Consider the following 17,246-nt stretch of genomic DNA (forward strand, 5'->3'; position numbering starts at 1 on the left):
CCCTGTCAGGTAGGCTGTACAGGGCCCCGTAATTTTTAACAGCTGCCCTGGCATTAAGTATATGTACATGAAGGATATTAGTAGTTTGGTAGTCCTAGATTGGAGTAGACCATTCAATATAAATGTATTTACAATGGGTGGGAGGTGAAAAGGACAATTTGAGCCTAAGCCACGTGTTTTAGTTGAAGGTACTGTTAACCCTTTGAGGACCGTAAGATTTTGGAACGCCAAAAGAATAAATTTTTTTGTTTTTAAAGTTCGTACACTTCAGTTGCTGTAACTAAGCCATTTCATGAAATAATTGGCAAAAAGCTAGATCCATTTGTTGTTTGTTGATAAGAACTAATATTTTGACTCAAACCAAAAAAAAAAAAAGAAGAGTTTTAAGTTCTTAATCAGATGATACACGCAATTAAAAATATGGGACAAATACGTCCCTTGGTCCTCAAAGGGTTAAAAGGTCTTTTTGTCTGATGAGAATTCCAACTGTAGTGGCTGGGAAGTTTTAAATTGGCCATCCACAAAAAGTTGAGGAATGGTGATGACCCCAGAAAACTTCCACAGACTAAAGCCTTGAAGCTTAGCTAATTCTGGAAACAGGTCATTTTTTGTAAGGGGGTAAAACTTGTGGAATTATCAGTGTACAGTATGTATTTGGACATCTCGAATACCATCCCTATGAGGTGCATGGTGAGAGCAGGGTTTGAGAGCGCAGGTGGGGGACTCCAGAAGAGCAGGTAAGCAACCGCCCTGTGCAATACCATTGCACAGAGCAGGTAAGTGTAAAAGGTTATTTTTTTCTATTTTAATGAATAAACGTTAGTTTTTACAATCACTTTAAGAATGTTATATGCTGGAAATATGTTGTAGCTGGGAGGGTAGAAAGTACAGGTAAGTGTTGGGAGCTGACAGACAACCCAGATCTTTAAGATATTTTATCTATAAATATTCTAAGATCTTTTTTCTCCAAACTAGGTCCCCCATACAAGCCATTGATCTTTTTAAAAATTGTAAGCAGTTTGTCCCTCATATTTAAATTAAATCTACAGTATGTAGAACAATGCAAAACATCTACAGTAGCCAGTCACCATAAATAACCTTTATAAACGTTATAAATGTTTTAGTTTGTTCTACTAAATCAACTTCTATATACCAAATTAGGTTTAACAAGTTTACAACAAATACGTCAGAGCAAATAATCCATCAAAGATTTTGGACCTCAATGTAATGTTTGCAATTTCTTCCAACTTTACTTTCATTCATTTAGACAAGAAACTATTCATTTAAAGTAAAATAATTATTATGATCATTAGTATTATTCTTATATTTAATATTAATATTTTAATATAATTTTTGCATCATCGTTAAGTTGCTACTCAATGTTTAGGTTTCTTTAAAGCTTGGGATAGAAGGTACAGTAACTATCTAAATTGTTTCACTTTTTCCTTAATATCAACTAAATAGTCTTGGTACTAACAGAAAATGTAAATCTGGTTTTCAGATGTCAGATAATTTATCTTTATCTCTGTTTGATCATCTAAGAATTATGACCTCTTTAAAAAGAGATATAGGTTCCATGAACACGGGACACTTCTGAATGATGGAAACTGACTGCTGGAAAACGTAGGTTAAAAAACGCCTGTTTAGCCACATTTGCATAACGCGTTTATGTGCGTTTGCGTTTAGAATTGTTTTTTAAAGATAAGCACAGGAGAACCTCCCAAATCCCCAGAATGCACTGAAAAGTGGTACATTATTAACTATTTCAGACTGTTTCAGAGAGATACAGAGAGAAGAAGCAGAGACAGCAGTATGTGTTGAGATTAGTTTAGGAATGAGTTGCTCATTAACATTTCTTTTGTTTCCAAGGGTGGGAAAGGTGTCTGGTGGGGGGGAGTCATTAAGGCCACCTGGCAGGGGGTGTGTATGAGGAATTTGAGGTGTGAATGGTCATTAACATATATTTTGTTTCCAAGGGTGGGAGAGGTCTGAGGTGTGAATTGGTCATTACAATGTGTGACAAGCTTGGTAGGAACATCCTGTGTTCAGTGTTTTGTCCATCCGAGTACCTTGAAAACGCTTTCCAGGAATTTTTCATGATGAAAAAAGGCTCTAGACAGCCTCAGGAACTGGAAGAGTTAAAAAAAATTTCAGATGCAAATGCTTATATACGCAATTTGCCGCATTTAGCCACGTTTAGCCGCATTTACAAGCGTTTTGCGTTTGAAACGCTGATAAAATCGATAAGGTTTTCTGCAAAAAAAACAACTGTAAACTCAACTGCCTGTGAACGACTGTAAAGGACGATGTGTACATGGACACATAAGAAAACATTATGGAGAGTTCAGGGACTGCTGAAAAAAACTCTGAACAGCTCCTGAACGTGAGTTTATCAGCTGCAGTGTATATGAGCCCATAGAAATGACCAGAGGTAACTAATTTCTAAGGTAAAAAATCAAGATGCAGACACAAAATATTAATATTCTGATACTTCACATTCTGAGTTAAATTTATAATCTATTGATATTTCAGTGAGAGTAACTTTTATGTTAGCATTTCTTCCAGTTTAATAAATAAGTTGTTTTTAATTTTAAAACTTTTTATTTTCCAGAATACTTTCTTCCCCTACAGAATTAATATCCAAAACAGAATTTTAAATTCAGAACTATACAATGGTTTAAGAACAGGGGCGGGCTGACCATTTGGAAACTCGGGCACTGCTCGAGGGCCCAGGGTCAGTAGGGGGCCCCATGAGATGCTCCTGATACCTTTTTCATAGGCTTTTTGAGTTTGGGCAAGGTCACAGGGGCCCCATGATCCCCTATTGCCCAGGGGCCCCATGAGTTGTCAGTCCGCCCCTGCTTAAGAAGAAACCGAAGAGTTCCTAACAGTGTACATTTTTAATAACTTAAATTAGCCAACAAAGAGCATCAATTAAACTAAAAAATGTTCACATTAATCGATGGCTAGCATGATATAGAGCTCCATTACTGCTACTGTATATCAGTATCTAAAAAAAATGTTTTATTTGGCTCCATGACTTTTCTGTGAATGTAGCAGTAAAAATGTACTTTAAGGCTCCATGCACATGGGGCTTTTTGATAACGCTGGTAACATTAGCTGTGTAAAATCACGTTAAAAACGCAAGTTTTTCAGCTTTTTTTAGCGTTTTTTGCATTTTTTGGCAAAAAAAGTCCAAAAACGCTGGTTTACGGCGTTTTACCACATTTTTTCAGCCTTTTTACAGCTACAAATCTCCTCTAGAAACCCACTAGTCCTGGGGTTTTTTTCTAGCCAAAAAACGTCACAGCCAAAAAACGTTGATCACAGTCTATGTATGTATGGACACATAGGATAACATGCTGGTGGGTTTACTAGCTGTAGAAAAAAACGTCAAAAGCCAAAAGCAGCCACTGTAAAAAAGTCAAGTGTGCATGAGGACTAAAATTGTTAAGCCTTCATGCACACGGGACATTTTGATAACGCTGGTAACGTTAGCTGTTTAAAGTCACATTAAAAACGTTAGTTTTTCAGCTTTTTTTAGCGTTTTTGTATTAACGCTTAGTGGTGTTTTGCTGCAATTAGTGGCATTTTCCCATGTTTTTCCGCGTTTGCAGTTTTTTTGACAAAAAAAAATATTTTTTTGGTAAAAAAAAATCCCAAAATGCCTGTTTGTGGCGTTTTACCATGTTTTGCTGCATTTTTCAGCATTAGAGTGTTCCCACAGCTAAACAACTCCTCTAGAACCCCACTAGTCCTGTTTTTTTTTCCAGCCCAAAAACGTCCCGGCCAAAAAACGTTGATTCCAGTCTCTGTGTGTATGGACACATAGGATAACATGCTGGGGGGTTTACTAGCTGTAGAAAAAACCGTCAAAAGCCAAAAGCAGCCGCTGTAAAAAAGTCAAGTGTGCATGAGGACTAAAATTGTTAAGCCTTCATGCACGCGGGACGTTTTGATAACACTGGTAATGTTAGCTGTGTAAAGTCACGTTAAAAAACATGAGTTTTTCAGCTTTTTTAGCGTTTTTGCATTAGCATTTAGCTTTGTTTTGCCACAATTAGCTGAGTTTTCCTGCGTTTACTGTTTTTGCTTTTTATTGACTGCCACATTTTGCAGTGTTTTTACGGCTACAAAACTCCTCTAGAAACCCAATAGTTTTTTTTTCCAGCCAAAAAACGTTGATTACAGACTATGTGTGCATGGACACATAGGATAACATGCTGGGGATGGACACATAGGATAACATGCCGGGGATGGACACATAGGATAACATGCGGGGGATGGACACATAGGATAACATGCCGGGGATGGACACATAGGATAACATGCCAGGGATGGACACATAGGATAACATGCCGGGGATGGACATATAGGATAACATGCCGGGGATGGACATATAGGATAACATGCCGGGGATGGACACATAGGATAACATGCCGGGGATGGACACATAGGATAACATGCCGGGGATGGACACATAGGATAACATGCCGGGGATGGACACATAGGATAACATGCCGGGGATGGACACACAGGATAACATGCTGGGGATGGACACATAGGATAACATGCCGGGGATGGACACATAGGAAAACATGTCGGGGATGGACACATAGGATAACATGCTGGAGATGGACACATAGGATAACATGCTGGAGATGGACACATAAAATAACATGCCGGGGATGGACACATAGGAAAACATGCTGGGGGGTTTAGTGACTGTAGAAAAAAACGTCAAAAGCCAAGAACAGCCGCTGTAAAAACATCAAGTGTGCATAAGGGCTAAAGAACGAATCAATTACAATTATAATCCAGTTATGTGGATTTCAGTGCAATTGTAATATAGATTTGAGGTCATTTGTAATTTTAATTCATAGTGAGTTTAAAGCCTATTACACACAATGAGAAAATCGGATGAAAATAACTGTATTCAGAGCGATCTTTGATAATCTATTGGTCTATTGGTCCGACAGCTGATCATGACATTTCAGACAAAAGTTTCAAAGGGACATGACTGAAAAATGTTCTCGTTAGAGAGCAGAACGAATGATTTTCCTGTAATCAGTATATTATTCGTACATAAAAAAAGTTGAGTGACCAAGACCGTGTATGATCGGAAATGAAAGAACAACCTGGAGGAAGAAAAGGGCAACGAAAACAAATACTATCTAAAACAAAAAATGTTTTCAATAGTTTATCATTTGACCTTCTAATAAAGATCTGAGTTTTGATTCCATACTGGACTGTATGTGGGAAGTTGTATTGTGTCCTGTGAGAATTTTTCTATATTTATTAACCCTTTTGTTTTTGATATGAGATTAGCAAAAAAAAACTGGCTGATTGTTCGTCTGTGTACCAGGCATTAATGACATGTCTGATCCAGTGGCGGACTGACAACTCATGGGGCCCCCGGGCAATAGGGGATCATGGGGCCCCTGTGTCCTTGCCCAAACGCAAAAAAAGCCTATGCAAAAGGTACCAGGGGCATCTCATGGGGCCCCCTACTGACCCCGGGTCCTCAGGCAGTGCCCAATTTTCCAAATGATCAGTCCGCCCCTGGTCTGATCTAAAGGATAAAACAAAAGCAAGTTTAAAAAAACCCCAATGATAAAAAGAAGAAGACTTGATGAATCACTTGGTCTTCTCCTGCCTTCATTCTTCTTTGTTCCTATATGATGTGACCCTGACATTGTACATATATTAGATGCTCACCTGTGTCTTGCAGCTGGCAGTTCTTCAGTGTGAGGAAAGGATGTGGCAAGAATTGTGTTTTAATGTTACATAGGTTGGGTGTGTCGCAAGGTTCTGATAACAGTGATGTGAAGGATTTGAACACCTGACCCTTCTTGTTTTTAGGTGAGACACACACATTGGAATGTTCCATTGCAGGGTCGCAGGGTTGGTCTCTGCGTACAGCCTCTAAAGTTTACAGGTGCATCTCAATAAATTGGAATATCATCAAAAAATTTATTTATTTCGGTAATTCAAAAAGTGAAATTCATATATTATATAGATTCATTCCACACAGAGTGATATAGTGTGTTTTGTATATTGTGTTTATGAGTTTTTTTAAATTGAATTACTGAAATAAATTAACTTTTTGATGATATTCTAATTTATTGAGATGTGCCTGTATGTTATTGGACAAGGATAGGGTCCCTGCACTAAAATAACCAGTAAATAAAGTGGTTCCAAGAGCTAACAATTTTTTTTACATAAAATAAAAAACATGTTATACTTACCTGCTCTGTGCAATGGTATTGTACAGAATGACCTTGAACCTCCTTTCCTGGGGTCCCCCACCACCGCTCTCTGCTCTTCCTCTTCTGAGGATATTAAGGCGCCTTTGTATAGGGACTGATGTGGGAGGCAATACTGCTACTGGGACATTTTTTACCTTGAGGCTAGGTTCACATATGTGCGGGTGGCGCAGCTGCGGAACCACACGAAAATCCGTGAAGCAGCACCACCCGCACAGAGGAATGCGGATCCGCGGGTGCCATTAGTTCTATTGGCACGAGGCCCACACTGGAAAACGCAACCGTACTGGGAACCGAGGTTCCCGTGTGGGCTGCGTTTTCAGAAGTGCAAGGACTTCTTCCCTGCGTGTCACGGGGCACGTGACACCCTGCGTGTCACGTGTCACCCGTGCAAACCGCAGCCCACATAGCCGCATGTATGTGAACTGGCGGTAATGCTTTTTTGACTTTAGAAACCACTTTAATTATATAGTGAACATTAGCAAAACATGACAAAGAAAAATATTGAATAAGAAATTAATATTTGTCCTCTCTTTTTTATTATTCATTACAATATTTGATAAAAAATCATGTCACAAATGTTTGGTCTACATCTCCTTCAGGGTGGTCTGGATGAGCTATGGCACTGTAGGCAGTCCCATTCATGTCACCCTCTACAAGGGCAAATAATGATATCAAGTTCTCCTTGGATTTCCTTTAGTATGAAATAATTTTGATTGGGTAGAATTGTTTTAGGATATCCATTTGGCACCTGCGGTTCCTGCAAGTCCCTCTGCTTTCTTTTAAAAACTGAACATGCTAGGCATGAGAGCACGGCATGGTCAGCTCTCTAGCTGTACTGGGAACGCCTGCTCACCTCCAATGATCAGACTTGTCTCATCATTGTTCTAAGCTCATTATGCAGCTGAGAACCAAGATGATGTGATCACTTATAAATGGGGGAAAAAAGGTATTTATATTTTTTTTATAGCTATACACAAGGTGAGGGTTTACATATACTTTAAACACTCCTGAATAAACAAAATTTTTTTCTTAATTGAAATAATTCTGAAGTAATTTTTTTTATCTTTTACAGCTGTACTTATAGCTTTCTCTTAAAACTTTGGTCGAGGAGTGCACCAAGAGGGATCACCTTACCCCGACATGTGGACTATATGTCCCATGATCCTTTGCACACAGCCATAGTTCTTTGGGCGGAAATGAACACTCATACCCTGCAAGACAGCTTAGACACGCCAAAGAAGGACGTGTCCCTTATCAGATCTTGGCTTTGTTCTTCTTGGGGATACATTGGGGGAGATTTACTAAAAAGAGTACTCAGAATCTGGTGCAGCTGTGAATGGTAGCCAATCAGCTTCTAACTTCAGCTTGTTCAATTTAGCTTTGACATTAAAACCTGGTAGCTGATTGGTTTCTATGCAGAGCTGCTCCAGATTTTGTACTCTTCAGTTTTAGTAAATAACCCCCACTGCCTGTAAGGCTCATGTACACTGCAGATGATAAACTCACGTTTAGGAGCTTTTCTGCCTTTTTTTCAGCAGCCCCTGAACTCTCCCTAATGTTTTCCTATGTGTCCATATACACATCGTCATTTACAGTCGTTTTTTTGAACGCACCAAACTTGCGTTCAGTAGATTTTATCAGCGTTTCAAAAGCCAAATGCTTGTAAATGCGTGTAAACGAGGCTAACCGTATTTATAAGCGTTTGCATTTGCAAATTTTTTTTAACTCTTCCATTTCCAGATGCTGTCCAGAACCTTTTTTCATCATGAAAATTGCATGCAAAGCGTTTTCCCGGTTCTCAAATGGACCCGGTACACAATACTTTGAGGTTTTGCATGATAGAAAATATGTTAGACACTGCTGCAATAATTTCTGCACAGAAATGAGCTGGAACACATCCACACACCACAAAAAAAAGACAGCTAATTAACAAATACTGCTTTCTCTGCTTCTGATCTCTCTATTTCTCTCAAAATGTCTGGAATAGTTATTTTGTTTACTATTTTTCATTATTCAACCTTCACACCAGCAGACAGTCCCATCAGGAGGGAGGGCTGCTGGAGACCCCCCCCCCCCCCCACACACTAAGCTAATACACATAAACACATACATCCCATAATAATTTGCTCACAAGCCAGGCAGACAATAGAACAATGGGATGCAGTCACATGACATTAAACAATCAACAGCCACCCATCCCAATATTAGGACAGATCACCCTGTACCCCTAACAGGCACAGGGTGATTTACATATAAGAGGGATATGGGGAGCTGAGACAGGGGTCTCCCCACCTCTCCAAAGTGAGCTGGGTTCCGTGGGCCCCCCACCCAAAATGACTCCCGTCACAGTACCATCATTGAGCTGGGCACCAACTTAAAGTAGTATTAAAGACAAAAGCAAACATTTATTATATTGGAGCTTACCAATTCTTAGATGTGGTGGCTTCATTACTTTCCATTTTTTTTTTTTTTCTTTCTTTCTTCTATTTTCATCTGGTAATTCATCCAGCATCCAGCAAGCTGTTTTTCAGAAGTTTTTCAGAAGTAGAATGTATCTGATTACATAAATGAAACCATACATTTACCACTGACAGATGTGATTAAAATTATCAGCTTTTATTCATTTATGTAAATCCCTCATCCCAAAAGAACATTTGGTTTTTGCTGTAACTGATTATAAAGTGTTAGCTGGAATTTGGCTTCAATTCGTTATATGTATCCAAATCTGCTAGTACTTTTAACACCCCCCCTCCCCGACTGACAGTGCAGCTGTCTGCTGTGTCCTGGCTTATTCCTCGAAAGTGGTGTCTCACTTATACTGGAGGTGTGTTACTGGCTAGATCACCAGGCAAAAACAGAGGGAAAAAAGCCACAGTAAAGAAAACTGATGCAGCCACCACATCTAATCATTGGTAAGCTGCATTGTATTACATTTTTGGTTTTAGGTTTAATAGAATAAAATAGAAAAGAAAAGAATAGAATAGAAAATAAAAGAATAGAACAGAATAGAAAGAATGTAGCTGTCTTCAGAAATTCGAAAGAATAGAAAAGAATAAAAAAAAATAGAAAAGGAATAGCATAGAAATTAATAGAATATAATAGAAAAAAATACAATTGAATGAATATAGCTATCTTCCAAAATTCAAATTTCGAATAGAATGAAATAAAATCGAAAGAATATAGCCGTATTTTAAATTTTGAATAGAATAGAATAGAATAAAATAACAAGAATGTAGCCATCTTCCGAAATTCGAATTGCAAAAATAATAGAATCGGATAAAACAGAACTGAAGAAAATAGAATAGAAAAAAATAGAGTTAAACAGAATACAATAGAATAGTACATAAAGGCATAGAATAGAATAGAAAATAAAGGCATAGAATAGAAAAGAATAAAATAGAATAGAAAAAAATAATACAATAGAATAAGAAAGAATACAGTCATCTTCTGAAATTCTAAATTCGATTAGAATAGTTTAGAATAAAATATAAAGTATATTGTCATGTTTTGAAATTCAAATAAAATAGAATGAGCTATTTTTCTCAATGAATTCAGATTTGATTCAATTTGAACACTTCGAATTCATTGGAAAAATATGAATCCCGTCGTAAACGAATGAACAAAATAAATCTAAATGAAACGAATTTCGTTACGAATGCAACAAAACTAAATTTTTAACTTAACAAACCGATCTGATCACTTTCCAAGTTATCTTTTATGTAGTTTCTGGGGGAGGAGAGAAGAGGAATAATTTTGAGTATGTATACTATATGAGTGATAGCTCTGAGTCTGCAAATTTGATTTTTATTTTTAAATTTTTTTACATTTGTATATGTGCATGCATATATTTTGAGTGATGTATTTTGATTGATCTCTAGATTTTTATTTTATTTTATTTTTTATTTATTACTACAAACACATTGTAGAATAGCAGGAGTGTGGCACATTATTGGTATTAGAACCAAAATGGTATCCTCCATATTTTTTCTCAGACAGGTTTCCTTTATCAATATGCTGTTGAACAGCTTTTAAAAGGCTGAACATACATGTAATGTAAACCTAGATAACTTCTAAATACCTGATATAGAATATGACATTGTTTGCAATCTTTCATGTCATATTTGCATACTGCCCCTGAGACAACTAATTCTGACATCAATGACTGTAGCCATTAGCTATGCTTTTCAAGTGTGGTCACATTTTAAAAGTTAGATTTGTTTAGTAATTTTATAAAGATGACATAACTTTGCATAAAAATTTCGAAACCTTATTTTAAGTGCCCTAGCTTTGAACAGAATGTAAATAAAAAAGCATAATTGTGTGCACTTCAATTTCCCAATCGTGTGTAGGATCCTCTAGTGTGCTACTAGCATGGTGTAGGCAAATATATTGTGTATGACTCGTGATAACTGTGTAAGTCTGTGATTAGGCCGGGTTACTGCAGATCTGGATGGATTAACAGGTTAGGAATCTATCACCTCCACTTGGTTCTGGAGGACCATGGGAACCTTCCAGAAGCCAGTAGGCGGAAGAGGTGGAGACACAATCTACATGTTTATGGGAGTCTAACCAGTCCCAGGTTTGGATGTCCTGGTAGAGTGGTGGAGTAGCCTATAAATATGGCATAGTCAGGCTGGCCGTGGGAGTTGTGTGGCAGATGGAGTGCTGAGGAGACTGTTGGTGGCCTGGGAGGAGTCCCTTAGATCTGGGGTGGGGGGGAGCTGACCTCCAGGCTGCGCTCGAGCTGGCTCAGGAAGATCAATTCAGCAGTATGGCATGATCAGGATCAAGGTCTGGGAGCAGTGAGAGCAAGGAGGACAGAGTGAGCACATCAGCACAGACCCTGGGATTCACAAAGGGAAAGAAAGCCACATGTAGCAAACTTCCAAAGGACAGCGCTGTGCTTAAGCCTTTATCCTTGTCCTGGGAGATCTACAGAGTAGCCAGGAGGACTGGTAGTGGGAGCCATTCTACAGGGGAGAAAAGAAATCTCTGCATATATAGTTACAAGTCAAGTTGATTTTCAGAGGGGGGGCTGCGAGTCTCTTGCCTGTAAGGGGCTGTTGCTACTGATCCATAAAGACTGCTTTCAAGGAGAAGAACAGTACAGGATCTGTTTCTGTAAATAGGAAAGAAGATGTCCCTCTACCTTGATTCAGTCAAGTTGGGCATCCCATAATCCCAATTTCCCTATCCAAGTTATATTTCCCAAATAAAATAACAAAAACCAAGCTCATGGACTTTTCACTGACTGTGGATGAAAGTGTGAAAAATGCATGTTGCCTGGATGTGCAGAGCTTAGGGGTACCTAGAAATACAGTGGCCCTCACAAAGGTAGCACTACACTAGCAAACAAGCAAGACCTGCACACTTGACCGGGTCTTCAAAACATATAGAGTTCCACATCCTTATAAAATTCCACATCCTTACCACATTTACGTCTTACCTGTTCTAACCACTTATCCCTTATGCAGTAAAAATGTAACTGCTTCTGGTCCAACTTCATAGTGTGGCCACGTGTCTTCTTTATAGACCTTGGGTTAAATAGTTTCCTCCTAATGCTACAGTCACCATTGAAAGTTTTGCATATAGTGATCATTTCCTCTCTTAAACCCTTCTCCAGGGAGAATAAATTTAATGTTTGTATTCGTTGAATCAAAACTGAAGTCCTCCAACCTCTTTATTAGCTTTGTTGCCCTTCTCTGGACTTGCTCCAGTGTAAAGATCATACAGGGGAACATACAGCTTATAAAAAAAGGAAAAAAAAAGAAAGAAGTAAAGTCCAAGTTTTTGAGAAGAAATACAAATGAACATATGTACTGTAAAAACACACAGGAGGGCGATTACCTAGTGCATTACCACCACCACCACCAATGTTTATTAGATTCAATAGCCAAAAACATACTCACAAACATGAGAAGGAATAAGCATATTGTGATGGACTGCCTGACACCCTGACTGGGTAGCTCCACCAAACTACAACTTCCTCCACTCTGGAACCAAAATATAGCACATTTCCCCCAAGCATCAGACAACCAATGGAGTAAAACTGGACTGATTAACAAATTAGGATTAACAAACAGCACAGCATTTATATGCAAAACCCTTCCCCCTAGACAAGTATGGCCCACATTACTAGTCCCAGGAGAAAAGTACATTACATAAACAAATACACCATCAAACACAAGAAAACAATGGATTCTTGCCCAACACCTAGCAGCCTTGATTCTGGAGGTGATTAAATAAAGTGATAGCTTATTACCTACGCCTAATTACAGCAAACAATAGTTGATGCCAGGAAACCTATAACAGAAAATAAAGTTTCTTACCAGGGAAGTGATATAACCATCTTGGGGAAAAGGTTCCTTGTAAACCCAAGAGGGGTGTCTCCTTTGCCCTGGGTCCATAGTCAGTGGGAAGGAAGCTGGCCCCCAGGCCCCTCCTGGAGCCCAAGTCAGGGTCTCCGTGACACACATCAAACACAACTCCAGGCAAAAGCGATGTAATCTAACCATGTATGCTGCAGTTGGAAGGCCAACGTGTTTTGGGGGACACCCCCCCTACCTCAATAGGCATATTAATGCTTTGAGAAAGGTGTATGTTTCCCAAAATGCATTAGCCTTCCATCTAGCATACATGGTTAGATGACATCGCCTTTGGCTGGAGTGGTGTTTGATGCGCTTACTCCTCCTCATGTTTGTGAGTATGTTTTTGGCTTTTAAACCTAATAAACATTAGTGGTGGTAATGCACTAGACGTTTCTGCCCTTCTGTGTATTTTTACAGTTCTTTTGGAGAATCCTCATCTGAGGAGGGCTGAATCAGATAGAGAATAATTAGTTAATTGCTTAAGTGCTAGAGTGATAGAACCAGGGGCGGACTGACCATTTGGAAACTCGGGCACCGCCCGAGGGTCCGGGGTCAGTAGGGGACCCCATGAGATGCCCCTGGTACCTTTTTCATAGGCTTTTTTGAGTTTGGGCAAGGACACAGGGGCCCCATGATCCCCTATTGCCCGGGGGCCCCATGAGTTGTCAGTCCACCCCTGGATAGAACTGTTCTGTGAAAAGAGCACATGTACATTCTGGCTGTACAATCCCAGTACTCTTTACCATTCTGGTGCATTACCTTAATGCATACACACTAATGTGTTATGGTAAAGTAGCACATTTAAATGAGTGGCCTACCAATGGACAAAAAAAACTGTCATGCAGGATTTTTCTGAAGCAGGGTACAACAAGTATGGTAGTGCATTTGTGTGCATTGTAGTGCACTGCAATTCAGTTCATTCCTTGAAAACTCATTTATTCAAGCAAGCCTACCCCACTTCCACCTAAAAACTGTAGTTGGATCACTTCCATCCAGGGGTGGACTGACCATTTGGAAACTCAGGCACCGCCCGAGTGCCCGGAGTCAGTAGGGGGCCCCATGAGATGCCCCTGGTACCTTTTTCATAGGCTTTTTTGAGTTTGGGCAAGGACACAGGGACCCCATGATCCCCTATTGCCCGGTGGCCCCATGAGTTGTCAGTCCGCCCCTGCTTCCATCAGATTATTATTATACAGGATTTATATAGCACCGACAGTTTGCACAGAGCTTTACAAAATGAAGGTAGACATTACAGTTACAATACAATTTGGTACAAGAGGAATCAGAGGGCCCGGCTCATTAGAGTTTACAATCTAGTATCATCCCCTTCAGCTATTACCTCTTGTACCACCTCCCCCTATCTATAGATTGTAAGCTCCGTGAACAGGGCCCTCCTATTCCTTCTTTATTGAACTGTACTGTAATTGTACTGTTACCCTTTATGTTGTAACGCTCTGTGCAAACTGTTGGCGTTATATAAATCCTGTATAATAATATTAATAAAAATAATGTACATTGGAGGTGTGTTGCCGTGGGGTGCCGTTGAAATTAAATAAAACTGTAATGGAATAATCTGGGCTTTGCAGAAATACATATTACCACAATGCACTGGTGCAACATGGGCTCTTAGGGTGTCCGTATCAGGACTATATCTCATCACAGTAAATATAGATTGATCATGTTTTACAAAATCCTTGACTTATTTCAAGTCTATCTTCCTTTATATGTAGAAAAGGATTTTCCTTTAATCTTATTTGAGCTTCTGTATGCCAAAGAGGATTATTCTCTTTTAAAGGCTATGTTCACCTTTTGGAACATGTGACCAAAACTAAATTGACAGGAGCCCCTCAGGGCTCCACCGGGTCCTCCTGCGTAGCAACCACTTGGACTGCAGACAGAGCTCGTCCCAGCTGTAGACATCTAAGGAAAAAGTCCTGGAAGTTGCACATCTCTGCAAAACCTCATAGGAAGGTGTATAACAGCCTGAAACTGGGCTCCACCCATTCCACTCCCCAAACCATTTCACTCCTCCCATTGAGCCTAGTATTGAGGAACCCATATTTAGGGTGGAACATGTAACATGTTCCAACTCCTGCCTCCAGTTCCCCCTCACTCCCCATCAGTGTGACAGTGGGTGAGGGCACTTCTCCTCGCACCCACTGTCACAATCATTTATTCTCAGTTTCCTGTAAATAAATAGACTACAACTATTGCCAGCCATTGTGGCTGAAAGCTTTTAGCTTTGAATGAACTATGAGGGCACTGATGAGTGCTCTTGTAGTTCATTAACATGTTCTGCAGCTTTCAACAGACAGCTCGTATGAAGGTGAGGGCAGAAAGCTGCAGGGCTTGTCTTCAAAAATCTGACATTGCACCCGATTCACTGATCATGGGTGCAATGCTTTCCAGGCTCCTGCAGGAAAAAATAATAAATGCTCATGTGCATTTATTATTTTTTCTTGAAAGGCAAACTTACCCTTTAACACTGGTTTGTGAATTTTGCTAGCTGGTATTTATGTTGGGTGCAGTTTTGTCGTTTACGGGAAGGAAAAGGAAACTTTTACAAGCATTTCAGGTTTTTCAGAATTTGAGCTTTGCCTTGTGATAACATATATAACTGGTGCAGTAACATTTTCTTGGACCATTGAAACCCAACTTGAGGTTTTTAGTGTCAAAGATTAACATACAAATCACATTTTGTTTGAGAGTATCAGTATTCCAGTAAAATAGCAACGTTTTGTAAAGTGTCATGTCTACTTATAAAAAAATTAGCGCATTCGTTTCAGGAACAGCTGTGGCTGTCGTGTGAATGGGGCAGAAACTCATGCTTTAAAGTATTTTCTATTCTTTTATTCTTTGGCTATTTCCTCTTCTGGTTGAATATTCTTAGGCTATTTTCTGTTAGGATCAACTTTTCTCATGGTATCAGTCTTTTCGTTGCCAGAGCCGCTTTTGCATTTTTTGCATGCAAGTTTAAAATATTATTTTAGAACTGAAGATTACTTAAATCCCCCACAACATTAAATATTTTCTGAAAGCAGACATCCTGGAGAATAACAATAGTGGTAGTTCCAGTGCTTTATGTATAAAAATATTAGTGCAACGGTTTATCAAAAGGGGGGGGGCTAAAAAATGTTGGGGCGGGAGGGGTTAAGTATATTGCTGTAACTTTAATTTTTTTCAGTATTTTTGTTAAACCTTATTTTATGGGGTGTGGCCATGGGATGTGAAGCAGACGCTTTTCACAGAGCTTCTGCAGATAATCCTACAGCGATCCTTTTTCACAGCTGTTACACCCACTTGAGCAGCTTTACTCACCCCTGCTGACACTCGGATCCTCCCACAGCACTGACCTGATGATGACTGGCACAAAAGTGGTGGAGGGAGCCTGGATGGAGCTTCAACATGGCGCCTTGCCTCAGAGAGCGCCATGAGGAGCTGAGGTGCTGATAAAACCAAGGATTCAGTGAGTAAGAAGAGCAGACAACTGACAGAAAGAGCTGGCAAGAGATTGCTGTTTTATGCACAGAAGTTGGCAGGCTCGCAGTCACATTCACCTGGGGAGGACATTGAAACACAACTGGATGTTAATGATAGTGACCAGGAGGCAGCTTCAACCGATCAGGCAGCCATAACAGATTCAGTCCAGAAATGTCCTTCTCTGCAAGGTGAGGAGGGCATTAAGGAGAAGACATATTTCTAGCTGAAATACTGTGAACTGTTAATAAATGTGCAGCCTCAGTCAATGTTCTAAAAGATTTCTGATCTTTCTGAGAGAGGAGGCTGCCCTGCTGCAGCAAGACTTCCAAAAACTAAGGGAGCGCTGGAAGACAAGCTACCTTCCCTCCTCAAGGAATTGCAGTCAACAGCACAACAAATCAAAGCAAGCAGCGTGCAGGCAGACAATATAGAAATTAGATTGTAACACAATAAGTTGGGGCTTCTGGAAAAAGTGGAGGAGAGAGACTCGATGGATTTTTTTAGAAAATTAGCTGTTACGATTCGTTCACCCCTCTATACACAGTGGAGCAAGCCCACAAAATGGAGCAGGCCCACAGACTGCCATTTGACCCTCTGCAACTGAGTCACCCCACTAGACCCATGCTAGCTTGATTCCAGAACTATAAGGACCAGGAGATTATCCTGCATTTGGCACGAGACTGCCAAAACATTCAATATAATGGGCCAAAATATCATTGTACCCTGACTTCTCTGCCCAAGTCCAACATAAGAGGGCAAAATTCCTCAAGGTTAAGAAACAACACCAAGGTTTGAAGGCTATGTTATACCCAGCCAAGCTACGAATCATGGTGGTGGTGGTGGGGGGGGGGGGGGTTAGTCACACTTTTTTAAAATAACCTCTGAGGCATCCTCCTGGTTGGAGCCACCATCAAGGTGCAGCTGAGGATTGACCAGTTTTGTGCTCATAGCTGTGTTGAGACCCCCATCTTCTCTGGCTGGGGACAGCCTGAACCTTTTTCTTAATGCGAGAGATTAATCCAACTGGAGTTCTACGAGACTTACAATTGCAGAGCCAGTAAGGTACCTGTCTGAGCCTTGTTACATTATAACTGACGTTTACACTTGAAATTCACCTTTGGAGAGTTAT

The 17,246-nt window shown here is 39.8% G+C and overlaps 1 protein-coding gene across 1 annotated transcript in view; it reads right to left on the reverse strand.

The window, feature by feature from the left end:
- Nucleotides 1-5,762, reverse strand: part of MSLN (mesothelin) — a 120,905-nt gene extending 115,143 nt beyond the window's left edge. The window contains exon 1 of the mRNA XM_089682093.1: nucleotides 5,719-5,762. The gene's annotated coding sequence lies outside the window, so the exon portion shown is untranslated. The remainder of the gene's footprint in view (nucleotides 1-5,718) is intronic.
- Nucleotides 5,763-17,246: the final 11,484 nt, after the last annotated feature.

Source organism: Staurois parvus, unplaced genomic scaffold (assembly GCF_062004578.1).
Source record: "Staurois parvus isolate SC_StPar_1 unplaced genomic scaffold, SC_StPar_1.0 ptg000285l, whole genome shotgun sequence".
Lineage (NCBI taxonomy): Eukaryota > Metazoa > Chordata > Amphibia > Anura > Ranidae > Staurois > Staurois parvus.